We start from the raw sequence: 27,438 nt of genomic DNA, 5'->3' as shown, positions 1-27,438 counted from the left end.
GGTAGGTTGTCATGCATCTTTCCTTTTTTAGCCAAACTGTTTTTTATACATATTACCGATTTCCCCCGCCTTCGGTAAACCACAATAATGTTTCTCTTCCAGCAGGCTGACTGCAAGTCTCGTGATGCTTCGCTTCAGGCCCTTAAAAGTCTGGGTTAGCGGCTTTGGATGCAACGTAGGAGCTGGCAATCCATATATACTCTCGAAGGACATTTGCAATGTCCTTTTTCCCGGCGCTTGGATTACAGCTTCAATCACCGACGATGTTGCTGCTCCGTTGATTGCTGGGATTCGGGAGTTGACCCAGCCCTCTCCAGACGGTTCGGCCCTGAGCGGTGGCGTTTCGGAAGGCGCGGCGGATCTTGACCTCAGCCTTGAATCTCCGAGCATTGTCCCAGAGCATCAAGCAGGTAAGGGGGTAAGTGAGGCAGGTTCTTCACTGTTTAGCTCTCCTTCTTCCTCCGTTTCTTCTTTTAAAGGTTTCCCTAAATCTTCATACCTTACGGGCTTGTCTGGATCTATTGTCCCGAAGGTGAAGTCTGTCAGGAAGAAAACCTTATCTCCTTATCTCCTCCGGCAGGTCGATCTGAGGTTCCTCCGGCGGCGGCACGGGCGGCGAGCCCTGTTCCGTCGACGAGTACAGCCTCCCCCTCCGGGTCACAAGCAGAGTCTCAGTCGCGTCAAGTGGTTCCCCTCCTCCTGCTTTGGATACGATTCCTTTCTTCGAGCATTTCCTTGAGAGAATCGACGCGAGATTTGAGAGGATCGACGCGAGGGTAGACAGCAAGCTGTCTGGTCTTGCTAATTCTTTTCAGTCTCTTTTGGAGAAGGTGGAATCACAACAGGAATTCATCCAAGGACTGCCCGACGGTGGATCTCGTTCTAGGTCTCATTCTGTTCCTGACCCTTCCACTCTCCCTCCCTTCGATCTGGGAATCCTTGGCGTCTGGCCCTTTATGCTCCAGTACAAAGGTACTCTCACCATAGAGGGTTTGGGCACAAGGAGAGTGGAAGAGTTGAGTTCTATCCTCCGGACCTGACATCCCCTACACAGTTTTCGCCAGACTGAAGGGGGAGGTTTGGAACAGGTCTGATAAAGTCCCTAAGGAGACCGTTATCTATCCTAGGGACCAAGCCCAGTCGTCTTTGATGAGGACTCTTACGGAGTGGCAAGCGGAGAACACTAAGCTTACATCAGCCAAGGGAGTGTTCACTATGTTCACTCTCAGTGATGTTCTCCTTCCTCCTTGCACTTCGAAAGTGGCCTCTCTGACTAGTCAGGCTTGCTTTGAAGGTAAGCCCCTCCCTCATCTCCAGGAGACGGACCCGACATCTCTCGTCTTTCCCGGGGGCACCGAATTCTGGAAGGGAGTCCCTAATACGTTTACAGTGACTCGGCTTGACCCAGACTGCGCTTCTGATCTGTTCAGTGAGCAGCTCCCTAAGATCCCGGAGTCGCTCCTGAAAGCAGAGGCTGATACTAAGGATAGGCTCGCCAGGTCTTTGAACTCTTTAACTTTAGCAGAAGCAACTTCTTTGGTCTATAGGGAAGATTCTTTGTTCCAGGTCTTGACAAAATCTCTCTTGGCGAGTTTTCAACAAGACCTGTTTGACTTTATGACTGCCCGACTGGCCTGCCGGAAGCATATCTTTTCAGCAGCCACAGTTCGGCATGAACCAAATAAGCTTCTGAAGAGTTCGATCTGGGGAGCTAATCTTTTCCCACAAGAAGAAGTTGACGCAGTCTTATCTGAGGCGGCTAGGGTCAATCAGAGTCTCCGTTCTCATTGGGGTCTGCCCTATAAACGGAAGCAGTCTGATCTTGCCGGGCCTTCCCCAAAGTCCAGCAAGAAATTTAAACATTTCAAACGCCTCCCAGCTCAGTCCTTTGTCCAGGTTCCCTTACAAGATCAGCCTTCAACCTCTTCCTCCCAACCTCCGCCTCAGTATGTCCTGGTGAACCCGGCGCATCAGTCTCTGGCTGCCCCCTCCTATGTCTCCTCCCCAGCTTTCAATCCTGCATATGAAAGTCAGGGGAAATTTCGCTCTAGGCAGTCAACCAGAGGCAACAAGCCCCGTGGCTATGGTGAGGGAAGAGGAGCCCCCTGCTCCTCTCCCAGGAACAGAGGAGGTAGAGGCTCCAGAGGGGGAAGCAAACACAGGCCCGATGACATACATCCTGTGGGTGGGAGGCTGTACCATTTTCGGGCTCGGTGGACCTTCTGTCCCTGGGCTCAGAGTATAGTTTCCAAGGGCCTAGGTTGGAGTTGGATCGACGGTCCCCCTCCACCAGTCAAGTTTTATCAGGCTACGACCAAGGATCTCGAGGACTTTGTGGAAGATCTTCTACAGAAACAGGCTATAAGGAAAGTGAGGACTCTGAAGTTCCAAGGCAGGCTCTTCAGTGTTCCCAAGAAGGGTTCTGACAAACGGAGAGTAATTCTGGACTTGTCCCGTCTGAATTCCTACATTCGTTGCGACAAGTTTCGGATGCTTACAGTCTCCCAAGTTCGGACCCTACTGCCCCGTGGAGCCGTAACCACTTCTCTAGATCTTTCCGACGCCTATTATCACGTCCCGGTTGCGAAGGTTCTCCCCTTTCTGGGGTTCAGGCTCGGAAGGCAGGCATATTCCTTCAAAGTGATGCCTTTTGGCCTCAACATAGCCCCAAGGATTTTTACCAAGTTGACAGACACGGTCGTACAGCAACCCCGGTCTCAAGGGATTACGCTGGCCGCGTATCTAGATGACTGGATCATCTGGGCATCCAGCGTCGAGGAATGCCGGAGGGTTACATCCGTGGTGGTCGTATATAATTATGCCATTATGCATCATTTTTTATTTCTTTCAATGTTACTCAGGCCTATCATTTTGATACCTCTTATGAAATTAGCTGAATATATTATGCCTATTTTTGTATTTCTTATTATCCAAGCTTCTAAAGAATTAAAATTAGCAAGAAGTTCAACATTAACTTAGGTAATGTTAAATGCCAGCAGTGAAGAAGACTGCCATGCTCATCAGTGGAGAATGTCTCCAGAAATCATCGACCACTGGATAATATTGTAACGCAAACCCTAGCCTCCCTCTGTTATGCAGGGTTTCTTGTCAGGAATATGATGAAATAATATCTTGGACTCATGTAGCCTGTTACGGATGGTTTGGGCATTAACTTGAAGGGAGAGCATACTACTGACTCTTTATAGCAACAAATTTATTATATTATATTTCTCTTTCTATCTGTTGTTGTATCCATCTATACATGGTTGTTCTATTTACACCAAGCAATATCTATGATAAAAACATTAGTCTCATGCAAGCTAATGAGATAAGGTGATGAGATCAAGTCTGTTATTAAACTTAGCATTACAAGTGACGTAACTTTCCTGCTTGAGTGTAGTGTCACACGAAAACATACGTTATGAGATTTTTTATTTTTTGTGTATTTGACGATGATTATGGTAGAATTATTTCTTTCTTTATTTAAATAATTTCGGCAGAAAGGCTGTACAATGATGCATAAGACGAGGTACACAAAGAATCTCAAATAAAGACAGGTAAAATACATGACGTGATTAATGTACATCTGAAAAGAGAAACACAAGGAAAGAGAGGCGCAATTTGTCGCCCTTACATGAAATATAGTTTCTTCTCTGACTTTTGCACAATCATCTGGCACAAAATTTTTCAAAATGTTTCATTACTTTTCATAATATGAAATTTTCATTCACCATTCTTTTTATATTGTTAACTGTATGATTAATAATCAAAATCGAATGTGAAAAGCACATTTCATTGTATATATCAAAAGAATAAATTATTGTTAGGTGAACAAAAACTTCTGGAAAATGTTGCAATACATTTTTAATTGATTGTATGAGTTAGTGTACTATCCATTAAATTTACTTTAGAATTAGAAAAAGAGAATTGCCTCTCTTTCTTAGATGTTTAAATACACAGAGAACCATTTCAGTGCAAATTCATTATTTAAACAGTTGACCCCCGGTATTCACGGGGGATGCATACTACTAGCCCCATGAATAACTCAAATCCATGAATACTTAAAACCCCTCTAAAAACACTTATAACTGCCTATTTTGAACATTCAAAACACCAAAGAACCCTCTAAAAATGCTTATACCTGAATGATTTAATAGTTTTATCACAAAAAGTGCATTCAGTCCTGAAAATATGAAAATACAGTCATCTGTGAATATTTCTCTGAAAAATACCACAAATAGGCGAATTTTCAGTGGATAATGAGTATATATGTTCCACAGAGAAATCCGCAAATAGGTGAAGCAGCGAATCTGGAACTGTGAATAGGCGGGAGTCCACCGCATAGGAAACAACCAACAACTTAACTTATGTCCATTTCTATTCAGGCCACCACCTTAATATCAAAATATCCATTTTTTCTCCTATGCTTTTACAAGCATCGCACACTGTCAGTCCCCAGTATTTTGATCAAGAAATTGAATACATAAGAAAAATAGGGACAGGTTTATGTTACCCTTCATATACACATAGTCCTTGATATTTGCTATAATAAAGCCCACAAAAAGTTTTATAGTGAAAGTAACATGGAGAAAGAAACCCTAAGAACATTCTTAGCCTGCCTTATTTTAGTGGTTTTGAAACCATAAAATCACTGTTAAAATCTTTCAACATCAACATCTTTTTATATAGGTCAATCTAGTAAAGATTTAGAAGTGAGAATTAAACAGCATAAGTATTCTGTCAAAACTGGGCAAACATCCAATGCAATACAGTGGTTTCTTGGCATATTAATGATTCGTTATTCATGTTTGTCATATGAAGTAAAATTTGCTAAAAATTTTGTTCCGTATACGAGCTAAAAATTCTATTTACGAGCTGTTTGGTGGTAAATAGCATGTGACCGGCTAGGATTGAGGGACGAGAGATGAGATCCCCTCGAGGAAACCAAATTGGTCACAGTAAGCAAAAATCGATAACAAAATCAATTTTATACACATTTTGCAAGGATAATCAAAGGAATCGACAGTGTGTCTGCGTGTGTCCAGTTGTATGTCTGTGTGCGTGTTGCGAGAGAGAGAGAGAGAGAGAGAGAGAGAGAGAGAGAGAGAGAGAGAGAGAGAGAGAGAGAGAGAGAGAGAGAGAGAGAGAGAGAGAGAGAGAGAGAGAGAGAGTAATCAGCATCCAGCAGATGTGAAAACCATCCCTCATGTGCATATGCTTGTTGACATGTTGTTTACACTTGGATCCTGAGTGCAAGAAGGAGATTAATTATGCCACAACACATCAACTTACTGTTGGCAAACGGAAGAATTAAAAATTATAATCCAATAGACATGAGGATTTTGCAAACAAATAAGTAAAGAATGCAAGTAGGAAAAGGAGAGAGAGATCAGATAACTTTTCACAAGGAAGTCGCTTAAACAAACAATCCAAGGCATGCAGAAGCTGAGAGCAGCACCAGTGTGTTTCATGATGTGGGGACAAGTTACTTTTACAGTGCTGAAAAATCATAAAAAGCTAGTGTCACTCAACAAGTATTTTACCATAACAAAAAGAAGTGATTCAGATGAATCGAGTGTAAGTGCAAGAAACGGGCGAAATGTACTGAAAGAGCCCGGCCCCAGCTGGGAAGTCAATGGAAAATGGACCCATGTCTCCCAACCAATAACCCATCACCATCCCTTCCCTCTCCTCTCTACCGCCTCACTCAGCACGGTCCCAACACTCGCTCCAATAAGACTCTTTTTCGATTTTTTATTGTTACTGTATTGCATTTGACTGTTCTGTAAGGGCATCAAATCGCCTCTCCTATCTTGTGTTTCTCTCTTCATATATACATTAATCATGTCATATATGTTACTTGTTGATATTTCAGATTCTTTACATATCTCATTGTATACATTATTGTACAGCCTGTCTGCCAATATATATACTTTCCTTTTACATGCTCTGTATATATGTCTTCTTATACCTGTTAACAAACACAACCTTCGTATGGACACAGCGGGGGGCCTCAGGTTGCCCGCTACCTTTCCGTCTGCTTTCTGTATTATAAGTACCTGTCGAGAATAATAAAGGCTCAGTCTTTCACTTCTGATACTTCTTGAACCTCACACTGGTGACCCTGGAAAATGGACAGGTAGTGAGGTTTTGGCCCAGCCATTAACGGACTAAATACGGCTGCAGCCTACCATCAGAGAGCCTTTAGCAGACTAACTATGGCACAAAGTTTACACCTCTGATAGCACCCTCCCTGGCGGAAACCGTGCCATTAATGGATTAAATACAGTGTACCCAAAAAGGGAACGTTTTGGCACTTCGTTCGACCACTCGAACAATCAGCACCATTAACGGACTCAATACGGCACATTTCCCCACATTTTGGTGCGTGAGTAGTGAAGATGTCAGAAGCTGAACCTCAATGCGAACCCAAGAGCATTGTCTGTATGCCTCTCTCGCCAACAAAGCCAGATGCGGTCAAACTTCCCCCGAAACACGGCATCATGGTTCCTATGCGCAGACGCGCACTTTCGCGTGGCACGCATCTCAGACGATGCTTTCAAATCCAACATCACCGTGACGGCACTCCCAGAAGAGGTGCTCAACAGAATCTCCCCCTGGCTCGATGCGCAACCAGACAAGGTCACATACGTGGCCTTGAAAGATAAACTGATGCAATCTTACTCCATGCCTATGACCTAGAGAGTGCAGCGTGCACCTGACCTGTTATCCCAGACCCTCAGAGAAGCATCACCCAGGGAAGCCTGGGACGAACTAAAGGGGTTGGTAATGCTGCCAGGCCGTGATGAAAATGGGAGAAGAATGACAGATTTAAAAAAGCAATCTTCCTTTGGCGCCTCCCGCAGGAAGTTAGGTGTCAGATAAGGGATGCAGACACTCTCGACATGGATGCCTTAGTCGACAATGCCCAGAAACTATACGAGGCCACCAGGGCTTCAAAAATTGCCGCCACCCTTGGAGCTACCACCCTGGGAGCCTGCAGCCTGACAGAGGAGAATGACGACAACGACAGAAACATCAATGCCGTTTACAAAAAGACACCACTCAGGAAACACAGGACATGGTCAAACCCAGCGTGGTGCTTCTTCCACAGAAAGTTCGGAACCAACGCCAGAAACTGCAGGCCTCCCTGTTCCTTCACAAAAAAACGACAAAAGCAGTCACAAGTAACAGCTGTGGCCGTGAAATCCAACTCCCCCCGGCCAGCAGGTTTCTTCATCAGAGATGAAATTTCCAAACGGCGCCTGCTGGTAGATACGGGAACAATGCAGTCAGTCTTCCCACCATCCAGGAAAGGTTTAGAAAAAATACCTGGCTCGACACCTGCCCTCATAGCAGCAAACAGAACTCCCATCCATAAGTATGGCATGACAACCCAGACTATCTCAATTCTGAGATGCTGATACCACTGGCCTTTCGTCATCGCGGATGTAAAGTTCTCCCTGCTGGGCCCAGATTTCCTAGGACACCACGGACTTCTAGTCGACGTCACAAAACAATGCCTCCTCAACGCAGGAACCTGCCACTCCCGTCAGCTCTTCACCAGACCTGGAATGCCCACCATCTGCTCCACAGCCCCCAGTGGCTACACGTCCCTGCTATAGGAGTTCCTGGACGTATTCAAACCAGAGCTACGCCAGTCACCTGGGGCTTCAGCAAAGCATGGCATCTTCCATCACATCACCACGATGGGCCCACCAACCCATGCCATGTTCCGACAACTGTCCCCACGGAAGTTACAAGATGCCAAACGGGCCTTCGCAGAGATGGAACGGATGGGCGTCTGTAAAAAAGCATCAAGCCTGTGGGCTTCTCCCCTCCACATGGTAAAGAAACCCAATGGTTCATGGAGGCCCTGTGGGGACTATCAGTGTTTGAATTTACTAACAACACCAGACCACTACCCCCTCCCTAACATGCAAGACCTGATGGGCACCCTCCACGGAGCGAAGATTTTCTTCGAGATGGACCTGCTGAAGTCATACTTCCAAGTCCCTGTGCACCCCAATGACATCCCAAAGGCCGCCATCATCACGCCCTCCGGGAGCTACACATTTTCCTATTCTACCTTCTGTCTCAGGAACACAGGTGCCACATTCCAGTGCCTGATGGACACCATCTTGGGGGATCTGCCTTTCTGCATCTGCTACGTCCATGACATTCTCATCTTCTCCAGGTCCCCAGAGGAACACTTTCGCCATGTCCGTGCCGTCCTGAAATGTCTGCAGGACAGCGGACTAGTCATCAGGTTCGACAAGTGCATTTTCGGGAAAGAAAAAGTGGACTTCCTTGGCCATGAGATTTCCCCAGCAGGACTGTGCTCCATGGCCTCTAAAGTAAAAGCTATAGAGAACTTCCCAAAACCACATACCATCAAGGTCCTTCAGGAATTTCTCGGGATGATAAACTACTACCAACGTTTCATCCAAGATGTCACCCGCACTATGTACCCCCTGACATCAATCCCGAAGGGCAAACCAAAAACACTGACATGGGAGGCTTCGCAGCAGCAGGCATTCATTGCAACAAAGAGAGCCCTCTCCAGTGGCACTACCTTAACTCACCACAACCCCACTGCTGCCCTCAAGTTGACAACGGATGCCAGGAACATAGCATGCGGCGCAGTACTCAAGCAGCTTGTGAACACCACACCCCAGCCCTTGGCCTTCTTCAGCCACAAGTTTTCGCCAGCAGAGACCCGCTACAGCGCCTTCGACAGAGAACTGCTGGCTTTAACCAGGCCCTACAGGGGGGTCCACTGAGTCATCAGGCGGGATGCCAAGGCATACCTCCTTGACATCCACGGGTGGAAAGACTGGATCACCATCAACAGGTTGAAGCCTGCATTCCTGTTGGACAGCGAAATACGTGAGGAAGAAGGCAGGCGCCCCAGAGTTCCCCCTCAGTACCTCCCCGCAGACACACCCGTTCTCCCACCGAAGCAGGGTCCGGGGTGGCCCAGGAAACACATTGAGCCAACCCGATGTCGGTTCCACCCCACCCACAGTTCTCCAGGAGCAGGGGCCCGCTCCAACTGCCTCAGCATCCGGGTGATTAATGTTACAGTATTTTCATCCAACAACTGCTCCTCTAATCATTGTCTGGGGGGGGGATAGTATTTGTAAGGGCGTCAAATCGCCTATCCTTTCTTGTGTTTCTCTCTTCATACGTACATTGATCACTTGCTGATTAATGTTACTTGTTGATATTTAAGATTCTTTATGTATCTCATTGTATGCATCATTGTACGGCCTGTCCGCCGATATATATTCTTGCCTTTTACATGTTCTGTAATGCATTGTATATGTCTTTTTATGCCTGTTAACAAACACAACCTTCGTATGGACGCAGCAGGGGGCTTCAGGTTGCCCGCTATCTTTCCGTCCGCTTTCAGTATTATAAACACCTGTCGATAATAATAAAGAATCAGTCTTTCACTTCTGACATTTCTTGAACTCACAGTTCTTATATTGTATTATTACATTAAATTTATTGTGAAATTACTTGCGTTTATTTTTTTATGTAAACTGTTATTGCTTTTACGTACATACAGTAATGTTTTTACTGTTTCTTCTCCTTCTCTCCTCAACAGTATAAACGCTCCCCCGCCTCCATCTCAAGTCAGCCGTGTGTCAACGTGGTGACGTATGATTTTGTTCATCTTTTATGTTAAATTTTATAGTGAAATGCTTTATTCTTTTACTTATTTTCTTGAATATGGTTATTATTAAACTATATACTGTGCCTGTGCTTAAAATAATTGTATTAGAGTGGCTACAAAGTATGGGTATGGGGGAAATTCATGAGTGTGGGATGAATTAATTGAATTCCCATTATTCCTTTTGGGAATATTCGGATCGATATATGAACATTTCAATATACAAATTGGAATTTGGAAAAAATTAAATTCATATACCGAGGAGCCACTGTATTCAGTCATTTAAGTGAAAACTCTCACAAGATAAATTGGACTGACAGTTCAGTGATTGCCAGATCAAAAGATTTCTTTTCACAAAATCTTTTAGAATCTGCTATTATACAGCTTACTTCCAGTTGTAATTTTAACCTTAGTCCTGGCATGTATTATTTGGACCCCTGTAATAGTAAGACATTCAAAAATTACCTTAAAATAATTTTTAAAAGTAAATTGTATTTTTCCTAACTATACAAACCCGAGGTCCTTTACATTAGGAGATTACTTTCAGGCGTAGGCTGGAAACGGCCGTTGAACTTCAAACAAGGTGGTTAGGCAGTTAACTACTGTCCGGGAGGCGGAGTACCACCTGCCCGGATGTAAACATTCAATTTGCCTTTCGGCCCAGGTACAGATTGAGGGGTGGCATGAGGTGGGCATAAAGTGTAAAGGACCTCGGGTTTGTATAGTTAGGAAAATACAATTCACTTTTAAAAATTGTTATTTTTTCCGACACAATATACAAACCCTCGGTCCTTTACATTAGAGACTCACTGATTGGAGGAGGAATCTGATAAAGTCTCTCTGAACTGACTGGAGTTCACCACCTTGTCTTCCCTTCCTGGTCGTAAGAGCGAGAAGGGGAAAAACTGCCTCTGACAAAAGATTGGGTTGTAGGAAACGCAGGATCAGTTTGTCAGACTTCTGGGTCCCTTTGCATGAAAGAGGAAACGTCAGTTCATGCAAAGTAGGCTAGGAAGAATTTGACGTCGGATGATAATAAGGCAAATACAAGCATTGGGTTTGTCTCAAAGTCATGGTCTCCTTCCTCCCCTTGCAAGAGGAAGGAGTGGGGTTGCTTCTATTAACCTGAACGGAAATAGAACGGAAGCTCTCGTTATGTGCTTACCTGCCTCGATCGCCCAGTCCAGCTTGTAACGGCGCGTCCGCTCCCTGCCCGTGGGAAGAGAGCTTAGGATGGGGAGAAAGAATAGAGGCCAGTCACTCAACATTCATCTCCCAATCACCACCGTACAACATAGGCGAGATGCAACCTGTCCCGTTAGGGGAGCTGGATAAGCTACACAACTTGTTGAGCAGCCACCACAGGACCCAAGGAAAAAGTGTCCAAGGACTTGTGTGCAACATCCCGGAGGTAGAAGGAGGTGAAGGTAGTCTGTTGGGACCACACACCCGCCTTCAGCACCTGTGGTACCGACATATTCTTCCGGAATGCGAGGGACGGACCAATGCTGCGGACCTCGTGAGCTCTCGGACGAAGCGTACCGGTGTCGTCTTCTCCTGCAGCAGAGTACGCTCTCCTTATCGTCTCACGAAGCCAAAAAGAGATGGTATTCTTGGACACTTCTTTCTTGGTCGAGCCAGTACTAACGAAGAGTCGTCGACACTCAGGCCGGAGGTGCCGAGTCTTCTTCAGATAGCGCCGCAGCACCCTAACAGGACACAGTAGCATCTCGTCTGGATCATTATCTACGAAGTCCTCTAGGGGGGGATCGTGAAGGACTCGAACCGTGCGCCAGGGACCCGAAGGGTTCTGAGTCTTCGCTACGAAATCCGGGATGAAATCGAGCGTAACTGATCCCCATCCCCTCGAGTGTTTAACATCAAAGGAAAGTCCATGAAGCTCGCCAACTCTCTTCGCCGATGCCAGGGCAAGCAAGAAAACGGTCTTGAGGGTCAGATCCCTGTCTGACGACTCTCTTAAAGGCTCGTACGGTGCCCGAGTCAGGCTCCTTAATACAAGAGTCACATCCCACGCAGGGGGCCTGAGATCCCTGGGTGGGCAAGACCTTTCGAAGCTTCTCATGAGTAGAGAAATCTCGAAAGAGGAGGAGATGTCTACTCCTTTCAGCCGCAAGACTAGGCCGAGTGCGGCGCGGTAGCCTTTTACAGCTGAAACGGAGAGAAGCTTCTCTCGGCGAAGGAAGACAAGGAAGTCCGCGACCTGCTGAACAGTAGCTCCGACCGGAGAGATACCCCTTCAACGACACCAACCACAGAAGACGGACCACTTTCCCTGGTATACCACTGCGGAGGATCTTCTGAGGTATCCTGCCATCTCTGTTGCTGCGCGGCGTGAAAAGCCTCTCGCTCGCAAGAGATGGTGGATAACCTCCAGCCGTGAAGACACAGGGAATGCACTGCCAGGTGGAACCGCTTTGCGTGAGGTTGACGCAAAAGGTTGGGCCAGGGGGGAATCTCTCTCGGCGCCTCGGAGAGGAGAGCTAGCAGGTCCGGGTACCAACTGGCCTGGGGCCATTTGGGTGCCACCAGAGTCATTCTGAGATTCGGGGTGATCATCACTCGGCTGATCACACGGCGAATCAGACAGAATGGGGGAAAGGCGTAAGCGTCGAGATTGTCCCACGGGTGTTGGAACGCGTCCTCCGCAGCGGCCCATGGGTCCGGCACGACAGAACAGAAGATCTGGAGTTTTCTGTTGTGCCAGGTGGCGAACAGATCGATGACTGGACGCCCCCACAGGTCGAACAGCCTTTCCGCTACTTCTGATGGAGGACCATTCGGTCCCTACCACCTGGGCTCTGGCGGCTGAGCTTGTCTGCCACGACATTCCTCTTGCCTGGAATATACCTGGCTGACAGCTCTACCGAGTGAGTCACGGGCCACTCGTGCACCTGCATCGTCAATTGATGAAGCTGGTGGGACACCAGTCCCCCCTGCTTGTTGATGTATGCCATTACCGTGGTATTGTCACTCATCAGTACCATGGAGTGTCCCATCACTCGATCCCGGAACTCCTGGAGGGCCAGGAAGGCCGCCTTGAGCTCCAGGATGTTGATGTGAAGGTGCTTGTCATCTCGGTGCCACACTCCCGAAGTCAGCAACTCCTCCAGGTGTGCGCCCCATCCTCGGTCGATGCGTCCGAGAACAGAAGCATGTCCGGAGGGGGAGTATGCAGGGATACTCCTATTAAGAGGTTCCTGTTGTCTAACCACCAGTGAAGGTCCTTTCTCACTTCCTCGGAAAGAGGAATGAGGAAGGACTGGGGGTCTCGGGACTGGGACCAATGCTCCTTTAGTCTCCACTGGAGAGACCGCAGGTGAAGACGCCCGTGAGGTGACCGATGACAACTTGCCATTGCCGAGCTGGTTGCTCCTGTCGAGACAGGAACAACTGTGCTGCCTGCCTGAACTTGCTGATACGAGAGTCCGAGGAAAAGATTTTCGCTGCCACCATGTCTATCAGCATGCCCAGGTACTTTGTCCACTGCTTGGGGGTGAGATCTGACTTCTCCAGATTTACCATGATCCCTAGATCCCGGCAAAACTCGAGGAGACGATCCCTGTCCTGTAGCAACAGCGAGCGAGAGCTCGCCAGGACTAGCCAGTCGTCGAGATACCTCAGTAGACATATCCCGTGCGAGTGGGCCCAAGCTGACACGAGAGAGAACACTCTTGTGAACACCTGGGGAGCGGTCGAGAGCCCGAAGCAAAGTGCCCTGAATTGGAAGACCGACTCCCCGAGGACGAAGCGGAGGTACTTGCGTGAGGACGGATGGATGGGTATCTGGAAATACGCATCCCTCAAGTCCACCGTAAGCATGAAGTCGTTCTCCCTGATGGAGGCCAGCACAGTTTGCGCTGTTTCCATCGTGAACCGAGTCTGACGAAGGAAACGGTTCAAGGGAGAGAGGTCTATGACCGGTCTCCATCCCCCTGATGCCTTCTCTACGAGAAAGATGCAGCTGTAATAGCCTGGAGACTGGTCCGACACGACTTCTACAGCACTCTTGCTCAGCATGGCTTGCACTTCTTGCTGTAGTGCGATGTCCTTCGACGAACCTAGAAGATAAGTTTGGAGATGGACTGGAAAGTAGGTGAGGGGAGGCCGAGACTCGAAGGGTAGTAGATATCCCTCCCGAAGGACATCCACTATCCAGGTCTCGGCTCCGTGTCGCTGCCACGTTGCCCAATGGCTCGACAGGCACCCCCCCACCTTCGGCAGCTTTTGGGGGGGAACGCCGCCCCTAGCGTTTCCCCTTCTTCTTCTTACCCTTGCCCCCTTTACCGGCATGGAAAGGGGGCTGAAAGGGGCGGGAGTGACCACCCCTTCTCGAGGAAGAAGAAGGCTGGGTGTTTCCTCGGGACCCCTTCGAAGACTGGGGCTTCTTAGGGGCCGAGGAAGTGCCAGCCAGGCCCGAAGACCTGGCTGCAGTGAGGCGAGAAGACCCGGAGGTCTTAACCACTGCCTGGTGGACAAGCCGGTCGCTTTCATCGGCACGGTGTTTGTCCACCGCGGCGTCCACCAACTCTCTTGGGAAGAGAGAGGAGGAACCCAGCAACGGTCCATTCCAAAGAGCGATAGCTGACTCGGGACCTACGGACCTGGCAAAGCTAGAGAGAACAGCGTCTCTCCGCTTTAGCACCAGGTTTGCCCACAGGTTTGCAGTCTGGTGGGCAAGGTAGGAAATGGCCCTACCTCCAGACTGGCACAGTCTCCCAAAGGCGGAGTCCTCCCCAGGTACAATAGCGCCTGAGGAAGCAGCTACCTTCGATACTGTGAATGACCACAGATCGAGCCAGGAGACTGCTTGGAAGGCCGCCATGGCGGTGGCTTCCAGGGTTGCAGCTTCTTGCTGAGAGAAGGAAATGTTCTCTGCAGACAATTGCTGCAACGACAGACCCGGATCCAAACGAGTCAGGTCCAGGTCAACCTGTTTAGTCAGCAACGCCCCTTCCGCTGGTGCGTAGAAACGCTTCTGACGAAAGAAGAAGAAGGGAAGAAGAAGAAGAAGAAGAAGCTTGTCTGAGCGACTCGATCGAAGCGAGCTGTCCTGCCCAGACACAAGACCGTTCACCTGATCGAGAACTCCCTCGGCAAGTGTGGACCACGGCAGCCCCACCGAAGCCTTGGGTTCCTTCTTGGGTCCCCAGAAGGATTCGAGGCGTGACGGACAATCCACAGACGAAGCCGTGGTCCCTTCCCCAAGGTCATTGTGCTGACGAATCAGCGCGATAACCTCCGCAAAAGTCCTCTGTATTTCGGGGGTGTCTGCATCCTGGGGCAGAGGACCTTCGAGTCCTCTCGAACTACTCTCCATGCAGGAGGGAGAACCTCAGCAGACCCCCAAGGACCTTCCTGAACTACGCGGGCGTAGGACCTGGTCGAGCCAAGGACCGAGCCAGGTGCATACCCCCACGCAGTTGAACTCTGAGGAGAACAATCCCCAGAGTTCCTCCTCTCTGACTCGCGCCCCCTGGAGGAAACCGAAGGGGTGGAGGGGACAGGCGAGGAAGATCAGGCGCTACCACTGCCTTTACTAGCAGAACCAGCAGAGGTAGTGGGCCGAGAGCAGTCACCAACCCGCGGTGATGACGAGCCCCTGGGTCGAGGAGACCGCTTCAGCCCAGGTGAAACAATCTCCCGAGGAGAGCGGAGCAGCTCGCGAGAGTCGAGCCGCGCATTCGTCTCCCCCGAGCCAGGCTGGCCGCGCGGGCGTGGCCGGGGACTGGGAGGAGTCGAACGCGCGGCTGGCTGGCGCGAGCTTGCGCTGTCCTCTGGACGCGCCCCAGACTTCTTCGAGGCCGTAGCCTCTCGGGAAGACTGAGTAGTGGACTTCTTCCCTACTTCTCCTTGCGTTCGGCCCCGCTGGGCTGAAGCACTATCCCGGGAACCTGACCTGGCACTGGAAGGAGTGCCAGCAGGAAGAGGCGGAGCACCTGCATGCCCCGGCTCTTTCTCTCGTCCCATGCCCTGGTCTGTACGGCGAGAAGTGTCCACTGTATCAGACTGGGGTACCTGAGTCTCCTTGGGGACCCGGGTACTCGGAGCAACTCGCGAACGAGTGTCCGACGCAGACTCGCTGGCCTTAGAAGCAGGAGGTTTCTTAGGCGCAGCGGGGAGTGTGCCGACCTTGGTCTGCACGCCCTTGGCTCCTGGTGCCCCTGGCCCAGAGGCTGGGGCAGCAGTTCCCTGATCCGAGGATCGGGAAGAGCCGACGAGAGATCCCACTGCCTTCCCTGTGGAAGGAGGCAGACCCTTAGAAATCTCGGTGCGAGGTTTCTTAGGGGGGGGAGAGGCAGACTTCTTCTTCTTTGGCCGCGAAGCCTCTGAAGGACAAGAGGAAGAAGCAGCAGACGACAACAATGAAGATGAAGATGAAGACGATGACGACACCTTCCTAGACCTCCTCCTCTTCACCATCTGCTTCAGGAAAGCAGTCAAATCCCCAAGCCAGGAAAGCGAGGCCGCCGACTCAGGAACAGCAGGAGGGGCTGCAGCAGAAGGCGTATCCCGGGCAGAGATGGCGGAGCTCGGGCCAGCAATTGCCTGGGCAGAGAGAGCCGCGCGTCGGCCAGGAACCAAAGTGGGCGGGGCCAGGGATGCAGGCGCCGCCCCTCCCGCGTGCAGATTCAAGTCGGGCCGCGCCAAGGTCGCTGGGATGGGGACTGAGGCAGATGAAGGGCCGGGCTGGAGAGTCAGACGAGGAACCGTATCCAAAGACAGGCCATGGTCAGCAACAGTCACGTAAGGATATGATGACGTCACCATGTAGGAGGGGCCAGCACGCGTGAATGGAGCCAGGAAGCCAGGCGGCAGTGGAACAGCGTGCTGGCCCGCAGATGACGCCGACACTTGGGTGTCCAGATGCGAAGCCACTGAAATCGGTATCTGGACGAACCTCGAGAAGGTGACGGTTGTCGTAGTGGCTGTCACTGCCGTGTGGGTCGTGACTGGAGGGGGGGCCAGTGGAGCCAATCCCTCCAGAGCCGAGCCAGGTAGGCCCAGGTATAGCCAGGAAGAGTTGGGATTCATCGCCTGGCTATCCAGTCCGGGACCTGAAGCAAGAGTCGGGTTAGAAATAGAAGCCCCTACCTGCTCCGGTGGAAAAAACTCCCCTCCGGAACGGGAAGAGACTTCCGAGAGGATGTCACGGTTCAACTCTCCCCCGCGCCCTTCCACAAACGATGAAACGTAAGAGGAAGGGGAGGGGGAGTCCTCACCCAAGGGAGAGGGAGCGAGAAGGGGAAGTTCGCCGGGAGGGAGAAACGAACCCGATACATTCGCCACCAACGGAGTCGTCGGGGGCGTATTTCCCTCGGACGACTCCTTGGTAGGCTTACAACGGTAACGTCGCCTCCCCTCGAACTTGCCCCATTGCTCGGAGGACCACAAACAACACTCACTACAAGTAGAGTTGCGTGAACACACACGCCCCCTGCAAGATGTACAGAGTGCGTGTGGGTAAACGTCGACCCTAGATCTGAATGAATTACACTTTTTACCCCCTACCCCGGGACACACACGCTGGGGATAGGAGGGCTTAGTTGTCTTTTCCATTTTAAAGAAAAAATAAGAATATTCCCACCAAAATAGAAGAAAAAATGCTGTCAGGCAGAGAGCGGCAAAGAACAACGTCCGAGCGCTACGACGGCCGAAAGCAAATTGGAATGTTTACATCCGGGCAGGCGGTACTCCCGCCTCCCGGACAGTAGTTAACTGCCTAACCACCTTGTTTGAAGTTCAACGGCCGTTTCCAGCCTACGCCTGAAAGTAATCTCCTAATATAAAGGACCGAGGGTTTGTATATTGTGTCGGAACAAAGATAAAATCACTGACTTAATTACTGATTAGTTACCTTATATATGTTGTCTATGTATATGTATGTTTAATAGTTTTTTGAAAATGTTCATTTTGCAAAAATTGTTGTTTACCAAAAGGAGAATTTATTAAGCGTTGTACTTTTATAGATATATGTAATGAGCTTATTCATTCCCAGGTCATTTTTGATGGTCAGTCTCTTCCCCTGTATAATCCTTTAATTGACCCCTCCCTACTTCCAAGCCAGTTGGGCCTAATCTTTAATAAAACCTCTCAAAGATTTACCTTTGTTTTAGTAGGTCCACTAATTCTTCAACTGTGTTGGATTCCAGGTGCATCTGTTCCTTTATAATCCCCATCCTCAGGGATATCTGTATGCCATCTGTCAATTATATGAGCTTTCTTGTAACCTTACTTTTATATTTCTCATCAGTCTGCTAGTAAAGGACCATCTGTCGAAAGGACTAGCAACCACTCCGTTGTTTCACTTTTCCTTCGTGGCGCTTGCCTTTATGTATACAGTATATACATTCATCATGTTCCTTACTTTCGTCATTTTGTTATGCATACATATATATATATACAGTAGTACTCTGGACCTCAATGCTAATCTGTTCCAGAAGAGGAGTCGAGATGCGACTCAGTTGAAATCCGAATACATTTTTTCCATAAGAAATAACTGAAAACAGATTAATCTGTTTGCTAGATCTAGGTAATAGATACACGGCAGGTATTTAGAAATGGCAGTTTCTTATAGTATTTTGGTTGCTTACTTACAATTTAACGTTATTTTTTGGGGGTCAGCTGTAATTAACCCCTGAAGTCCATCCAAGAAGGGGTTTCTATACGTGATCTTCACATGACTGAGCACGGCTACATCTGTTTTGAAAGGTTCATATCCGGTCCGGCAAGTGCAATAACTGGCAATTCTAAGCCGGCTGTCCATGGTGAGCTAGACTGTGGCAATTGGCATTTTTCTATGTTATTTTACTTGCTTTACAAGAATTTAAAGTAATATTTTGTTGCCCGGTTGTAACTAAAGTGTGATTGACCTTTGAAGACTACACGACATGAATTACCTAACGCAGGGTCGGTCTAAGCTGGCATTCCGCGGCAAGCCCGCCCCCCCCCCTCCATAGCTAATACGGCAAAATTGTAACCATTAAACACCTCTAGGGTACGTATGTTGGTATTTTTAGGGGTGTTTACTGGTTACAATTTTGCCGTATTAGCTATGGAGGGGTGGGGGGCTTGCCGCGGAATGCTGGCTTAGACCTACCCTGCGATAGGCAATTCAAGTTGCTTAGTCTTCAAAGGTCAATGACAGCTTAGTTACAGCCGGCCGACAAAATATTACTTTAAATTCTTGTAAAGCAAGTAAAATAACATAGAAAAACGTCAATTGCCATAGTCTAGCTCACCGCGGACAGCCGGCTTAGAATTACCCAATAACTTGTTAACGTATGGGTACGAGACCCCACCCCCCAGGCCAGTACTAAACACAGCGAAGGGACATTTCATTTGGCCAACAACAAACAAATGCAACGCCAGTGTCAGAAGCCCTAAAAGTGTAGAACAAACCAGTTCCCAAGGTATTGCACTTGCCGGACGGGATATGAACCGTTCGAAACAAACGTAGCCGTGCTCTGTCTTGTGAAGATCACGTGTGGAAACCCCTTGTTGGATGGACTTCTGGGGTTAATTACTGTTTAATTATAGCCGACCCCCCCAAACATAACGTTAAATTGTGTATCTATTACTTACAAATACCATCTGTTCTCAACCACCAGTTATTACCCTAACTTTGCCTTTTTAAACAAAAGATTACACATAAATTACAATTAAATAAGTTCAGAGTTAAATAACACACCGTTAGGGATGCACTTTTTTAAATTTTTAAGTGTATACTGTATTGAAAAACTGCCCCACGTCAGATGCGACCATACTATATTACCGACGGGAGACCTATAGTGCTGTAGGCTAGGCACTGTACTGGGTAGGCACAAAAATTGATGCTAATAATAAAACATTGAAAAACAGGCCTAATTATGGTAATTCACTAATTATTATAATCTACCTAAGTTAAATTAATAAAATATTGAAAACAAGCCGAATTATGTCTTATCACAAACTTACGAAAAATTGTTGATACATCAGCAGCTCGTCTTTCAGCCATTTGCCCTGAGTGGACGTAAACAAATCATAACGCTACCCTGGTGGCCTATCACGGTAACAAGCCTTGTTTACGTACGTACTTATGGTAAATTTCACACAGTCTACTGGAATACTGTACATATATTACTCTCACATTAAGGTACACAGTCCTTTATCCAAAATCCTTGGGGCCAGGTGTGTTTCCGTTTTTGGAATTTTTCGGATTTCGGAACTGTGGGACTAGGCGCATAATCAAACTATCACTACTACAGGAAAAACATTATTTTTTCCTTTTTTCTTTTCATTATAGTTATTTTTCATTATAGTTTATTATTATCTATGTTAATATACTGTTAAATAAATGTGAGACAATTAAGACTATCGATAATAAAATAGTGGGACAATTAAAACTATGACGTTCACTAACACATTTTTCCAACAAAACACATTCCGTAAAACAAAAAATATACATGCTCAAAATACTGTAATTCAACTTGTGATTTTTAACGATAGGTAAGACTATAAAATTTATTTCATCATATCGATCTTGGAGAGGGTTGTTCTTTATTATTACTAACGTCGTCATCAGATTGCTGTCGCACATAGGAGGACGGCCCGAGAACAGGATTCGCAAGTGATGACGCATCACTACGAAAGACTATGCGGGATTTTTCACGCCACTATATTATTAAAGTTAAAATAATTGTTAAATTCTTGTTTTCATGAAGATGTAATTTTATAAATCAAATTATTGAGTAATTCTTGCAAGCAGCATGTCAAATAATCATGATCATGGCAATGTTCAAACTTTGTGCCATACACAATTTGTGGTCGAAATGTCTATAAATGGAACAGAAGTAGAGGGCTGTCACTGACTATAAACAGCCCTCCATGGCAACCAGCCAGCCAATCAAGTTTTAGCTGCATTCTATCTGAGAAAAACATTTTGCTCACGTAAAGCTGACGATGACATAAGTGCGTGTGTTTTAAATACAGTTATGTAGTTTTTAATAGTGACTGTATTTCACTGATTACATGAAGAATAGAATAAATTCCTCCTCATTAATTTGAGTGCAAAATTGTTGGTTCAGAGATTCTTCAGCGACAATTTTTTTTTAGAGAAGCTAGAGAGAGAGAGAGAGAGAGAGAGAGAGAGAGAGAGAGAGAGAGAGAGAGAGAGAGAGAGAGAGAGAGAGAGAGAGAGAGAGACGTAAGAATAAAAAGAGAGGCAGAGAGAGTGATAACGCCTAAAAGCTGTTGTTATTATCGTGGATTCAAATACGCTGACCGAGGTAGGATTTCGCATGAACTCAAAAACAGTGAGCAAGTATATCACGTTAAAGCCATAAAAACGGTCATAAAAGTGGGAAGTAGTGGCCTCACGATTAAGTTAACCAAATCATGAGTCAGCACAGCCAAAAAAGCTTACAACAGCCAGCTCTATAACCCTGCCTTCAATAGGAGGCGTTTTCATGGAAATTCCAGGAAATTGGGCTGGACAAAGTGATGTACTTCAACACCCTCCAATCAAACATGCTAGGGAGGGGTCTTTCACACACCCTCCTAAGATCACCTCCAATCAAGTCCTCTAAGGAGAGATTTGAATCACACCCAACACTACAGTCCTTTCCAGTCAACTATTTGAAGGGGAGGCCTTGCTGATAAATCCCTCCAATAGGACTAGAAGGAGGTGGAGATTGCAGATAACAAGAAATCCAGGGGTTCAACTGTTTAGAGAGCGACAGGAGGAGAGCAGATTGGAAGTGTGTCCATTAACGGAGAGTACTTCTCCCCTCGCTTTCATGTTCCCCATATAGACCGAGTCAAGTTAATTACTCCAGGGTGATTTCGTTTATACCACTGTAACCTGTTAATTTTGTACTGATCTTTATGACACTAAGTTCTTTATTAAAGAAATTACCGATCTCGTCTCTATACGCCTTCCTGAGAGATATCAGTACTTAAAATAATTTATCTTCAGAAATATACCAGTTGCAGAAAGCGAGACGCTGTGGACACACATAGTAGAATAACAAGGTAAGAAGTGAGAGACTAAAAACATGCAAAAAGAAAGTAAGGCACAACAAATGGTGGCAGCTTAAAAGAATCCAGAAGGCGAGACGAAACAAACGAACATTAATGAAATTATCAGTGCAATTATTTAAGTTACAGTGAAACAAAACTCTACAAAACGAACTTAGATTTTTGGCAGCGAGCAAACGTTATACGAAGAAAAAGAATCTTACAAGAGAGTGTCAAGATCCAGTGTGAATAAAAATACAGTATTGGTGCATTCCGAAGAAACAAAAACACATTTAGAACTGTTACCATCAACAAATTGAGCAAGACCCCGACAACCATAATAAGCCCAGTGTTTGCGAATTTTCATCGAAGTGATTGGGAAACAACGCAGACGTAAAGAATTTTTTTACGAGGCTATGGCGGCGAAAAACTCACAACGAAAATACAACAACTTAGCGGTGTCACAAACACAACCACAGTAAGTTAGCAAGAAATGAAATTACTGTTCACTCTCTCAATGTGTGAATAAGTGAAGATATTTTTTTTACATCTTTCTATAGGATTGAAAATTAAGAAAACTCTCTCTAGTGAATAAAATTCCTTTTGCATAAATACTAGTATTACTCTCTCTATGATAATTAATTATTTAGTAAATAATTTAGATAGGGAATTAGTTATTTTTTTCTCACTCGGTTGGTGATGATTATTTGAGGAATTATATATAAATTTGTGTACTCATTCTGATGAATTTTTGATGATGTGATGCCCAGTTTCATATAAGAATTTCTTTTGTGCATTGAAGGAGGTTTTACTTGTGCACTTGAACTCAGTAGAGAATTTAATTTTTTTTACTGTGACAATTTGACAAATTCTTTTATTTTTTGTACAATATAACAATTTTTTTTATATAATTGATGTACACTGATTGAATAATTTTTTTTTGTGTGGCCATGCAAAGAGTATTTGATGAACTATTGAACACTGTTAGACATTCACAATACGATTTAAGACTGTCGACAATTAGACATAGCCGAATTTCAAGACTAAATTCCCACTCCGCTGTAGTGCAAGGAAATACTAACAATAATAACACAACTAACCAGAACCAAAATAGTGTTAATCATTCTAATACTACCAACAGCAATAATAATAGTAACAATACTAATAATACTCGCACCTTACAATTCCGCAATATGAATCAAGCGGCAGTGATAACAACCGCCACACACTTCTGTGGACAGGTGGATGATTCAAATCCTGACAAAAGTAGACTCGAATCCTATACTGTAAATCATTGGCTATCAGATGCAGATAGTCGTATAATTTCAGGGGGGAATAACAGATGAAAGAGCTAAAATAAATGAAGCCTTGTTGCAAGTCAGCTCAGAACATGGAGACGCGCATAAAACTTTGAATTCCACAAGTTTTAGCAAATTTAATAACTATGTAGAATTTAAAGAAATTTGTTTATCACTCTGGGAACCAGTAAATAAGACTGACAGTTTATATAACAAAACTAGATTTCTTAACCCGCAATATAAAACAATTGCTAATTTATACGCAAGTGTGGAGAATGCAATAGAGAAAATAACAGAAGGCTTAATGAAAACAGGCATTACTATAGGAGATAAGACTCAGTTTGGGGATAGTGCCCGTAACTTAGTTGAGCTAAGACATGTTTTAAATTACTTGTCATTTGGAACAATATATAATGCCCTTGGAAAAGAGGAAAAGAAGGCTTTCAGAAAAATAAAACTTGATCCCAAGAAAACAAGCCTTCAAACATTGAAGACAATGAGAGAAGAAATCCAAAGGAAAGAGATAAATCTATCCAAGGAATTTGTGGGGACAACAGAAGCACAAAATGAAAGGAAAGTCAGAAATAATAACACTACTTTTAAAATGAATAATAAGTTCTATGATAATTCCAGACAAGTAGGAAATAGACCAAATACCTCCCAAGGGAAATATGCCCAAAATACTAAAAGAAAATGGAATCCAGATTAGAAAGGAAGAAACAATCAAACAAAGAGTGGACCACACAAACCTTATAGATATGGCCAAAACTCAAACACAAATAATTCAACCCAAGTGAACTATTCCGCTCAAGGGGCGAGACCAAAGACAGCCTGTGAAAACTGCGGGTATACAAATCATTTTACAAATGAGTGTAGAAAACCTAAAATCTGTATGGGTTGTAAGAAAGTAGGACATTTAACAAAGAATTGCTGGTTTAGAAAACAAGAAGGAAATAAAGAAATAGTTGAATTAAGCAGTAACCGCTCAACATCAAATAAGTCTTCAAGTCAATGACAATTTATCCCTACACAGAATACCACAAGAAAGTCCCTTCAAGAATATAAATTAAGAGTAGAAGAATTAGCAAAAAGGGGAAGTGAAGGTTCATCCGCACTATCCATATTGCAGAGTAAAGAAGTTGTATTTTCCATGGATGAAGAAGAAATAATCAGAAAGGATTTACCTATCATTAAAGTTCCAATACAGAATAAATTATGTACTGTCCTTATGGATTCAGGTAGTACTGTAAGCATAAGTGATAAACATACATTAACAAATATACTAGGCGTTAAAGAAACGCTACTTCAGGGTCAAAGCAAAATAATAAAAGGAGTAGCGGGTAAACAGATTAAAAGTTTAGGAAATGTGAACTTAGAAATAGACCTTTCGTCACGTAAAACTGTTGAAAGTTTTATAGTTCTAGAAGACAGATTCTTTCCCGCACAGGTGTTGTTCTCATTTAAATTAATGAAGAAAAGTGGAATCATCCTAAATTGCAGAGAAGGATGAATTAACCTGACACAAGATAATAAAAAGAGCGTATGCTTTACGCTTGAAGAAGAAAAGTTTCACCCAAATCTGATCAATTTGTCTGAGACGACTTCAACAAGCGAGAAAGACATACATAAAATAAATTATCATCAAGAGAACAATCAAAATAAAAGGGAAAGGATTAGAAAGGAGGAATTCCCACAATTACAGACTAGAAACGGAAGATGTGCACATCCAGAAATTACATCTTCCAAAGAAAGAAATGACCCAGAAATAAATAAAGGTGATCCCCAATGTTCTGAATATGACAAGGAACAAGACATTTATGATGATAAATATGCAGAGATTATAAAATACATATAGTTATTGCAATGTAGTAATCAGTTGTGATAATGAAGGGAAATTAGTAAATGAGGTACTGTTGCTAAACAAAATAAAGTAGATATAAATGATATAATAGCAGTAACTGAAGAAACTAGTATAGATGCAGAACATTGTTACTTTGCAGAGATAAAGGATGAAGAAGTATGTTGTGTAAGCACTGCTGATGATAATAAAGTACAAGTCATACTAAACAGACAGGTAAATTTGCATCCAAAGTGTTTAACAAAAATACATCTAAGGGGAAAAGAAGAGATGGAAGTTAAAGACGTTCTTTTACTAAATGAAGAGTTACCAGAATTTGTCAGGATGGATAATTGTTTAGTCCACATGAAGGGTGATACTTGTGAAGTTTATGTCCAAAACTACTCAGATAACAAACTAACACTATATGAAGGCATTGTCTTTTGTAAAGGAATACCTATTAACAATCCATTACTAACATTAAAAGAAGAAGCATTTTTCTCTGTAACTGGTCAAAGATCTGAATTAAGCAAAGAAGTGAATAAAACAGATTTTCTAGAAAACAAAGATAGATTAATTCAAGTATTAGAAAAATACAGAGATGTAATAGCAATAGAAGGAGATAAATTAGGTAGAACAAATGTCCTAAGACATAAAATTGTATTAGATGATGGAACAAAACCATTCTTTATTCCTAATTACAGATTACCAATAAGCCAAAGACCCATAGTTGATAATTTGATAGAAGAAATGAAGAAAGATGGGGTAGTCATTCCTTCTAAATCTCCATACAATTCTCCATTACTACTTGTTCCAAAGAAAGATGGAAATTGGAGACTTGTGATAGATTATAGAAAGTTAAATTACAACACCATCCCCGATAGAATGCCAATGCCAGTGATTCAAGATATGTTAGCTCAATTAGGAGGAGCAAGGGTATTTTCATCTTTAGATTTACTTAGTGGATACTGGCAAGTACCTTTAGACGAAGAGTCGAAACCATATACAGCATTCAGCACACATAAAGAACACTTGCAATTTGAAGTCATGCCATTTGGACTCACTTCGGCTCCTTTAACGTTTGTTAGATTAATGCTTCAAATATTAGGGGATATAGAAAATGTTGCAGTTTACTTAGATGATGTTATCATTTTTAGCAAAGATTTAGAAAGTCACCTCAAAACTTTAGAAATAGTCCTAGAAAGATTAAGAAGAGCAGGATTAAAAATCAAATTAAAGAAATGTCAATTCTTAATGAAATCCTTGGAATACTTAGGACATTTAATTAGTGAAGATGGTCTGCGAATGCAAGCAGGCAAGATAAAGGCAATAGTTGAATATCCAGCTCCTACATATTTGAAAGATTGAGATGTTTCCTAGGAATGGTAGGATACTGTAGACCTTTCATTAAAGGTTTTGCTACAATAGCCAAACCATTAACAGAATTAACAAAGAAATATGTCAAATATGAATGGAATAAAGAACAAGAGACAGCCTTCCAAACAATAAAGAGTAAAATGACCAGGAATCCTGTACTAGTCTACCCAGATTTCTCCAAAGACTTTTACTTAGCCTGTGATGCCTCAACTACCGGGCTAGGGGCTGTATTATTACAAAAGGACAAAACAAGAATGAGAGCAGTATATTATGCCAGTAGAGTCTTAAATGCTGCGGAGAGAAATTATAGTACAATAGCATTATACTGGGGTCTAAGGAAATTTAGACACAATCTTAGGACATAAAGTCAATTTACTTACTGATCACAAACCAATTTGTGATTTGTTTAAGAAGAGAACTTTTACAAATAACATGAAGTTCAATAGATGGTTCATTAGTGTGCTAGAATTTGCACCAGAATTCAGATATATCCCAGGAAAATTTAATACACTAGCAGATGCATTATCCAGAGCCCAAGAAGAAACAGAGAAATGTATTACCACTAATACTTTTTGTTTTAGCTGTCAAGTAGTAGACTTAGATTTAGAAAGAGTACAAATACAACAAGGGATGGATACAGAAATCAGGCATATAATAGGACAATTAATGATAGATGAATCTTTAAAGCCTGATTTTGTTTTAATCAATGGATTATTGTATAAAAGACCAACAGAGAAGACTGGTTATTCTCGTCTATACATCCCAAAAACACTAATCAGACAAGTTTTAGAACTAACCCACTCATACAAGTTAGCAGGACATCCTGGAATCAAAAAGACATAGAATCATAACCAGAAATTAGTTTTGGCCCCATTGTAGTGAAGATGCCAAGAACTTTGTACAAAATTGTGTAGTTTGTAACAGAAATAAAGGTAACGTAAATCCAAAAGCGCCACTTGAAAAATACCCATCGGAGCTGAATCCATTTCAGGTCATTTCAATGGACTTTTTAGGTCCATTTCCTACCACTGTTAGAGGGAATAAACAAATATTAGTCTTTTTAGACTATCTAACAAGATATGTAGAGATTGTACCAGTAAGAAATAGAGATGCAATTACAGTAGCAGAAGCTCTTAAATCTAGTATTATTACGAGACATTCATGTCCACAAGTTCTTTCTGATAACGCAGCTGAATTTACTAGTGAACTTTTAAGAAAATTATGTGAATTTT

General features: G+C 44.5%; 1 long non-coding RNA gene across 1 annotated transcript in view; it reads right to left on the bottom strand.

The window, feature by feature from the left end:
- Positions 1-19,869, bottom strand: part of LOC136836136 (uncharacterized) — a 144,152-nt gene extending 124,283 nt beyond the window's left edge. Inside the window, exon 1 of the long non-coding RNA XR_010852352.1 lies at positions 19,655-19,869. This is a non-coding gene — a long non-coding RNA (uncharacterized lncRNA). The remainder of the gene's footprint in view (positions 1-19,654) is intronic.
- Between the last annotated feature and the right edge of the window lie 7,569 nt (positions 19,870-27,438).

The sequence above is a fragment of the Macrobrachium rosenbergii genome, chromosome 56, assembly GCF_040412425.1.
Source record: "Macrobrachium rosenbergii isolate ZJJX-2024 chromosome 56, ASM4041242v1, whole genome shotgun sequence".
Lineage (NCBI taxonomy): Eukaryota > Metazoa > Arthropoda > Malacostraca > Decapoda > Palaemonidae > Macrobrachium > Macrobrachium rosenbergii.
The sequence above is the reverse complement of the archived record's forward strand: the minus strand, read 5'-3'. Positions and strand labels throughout refer to the sequence as shown.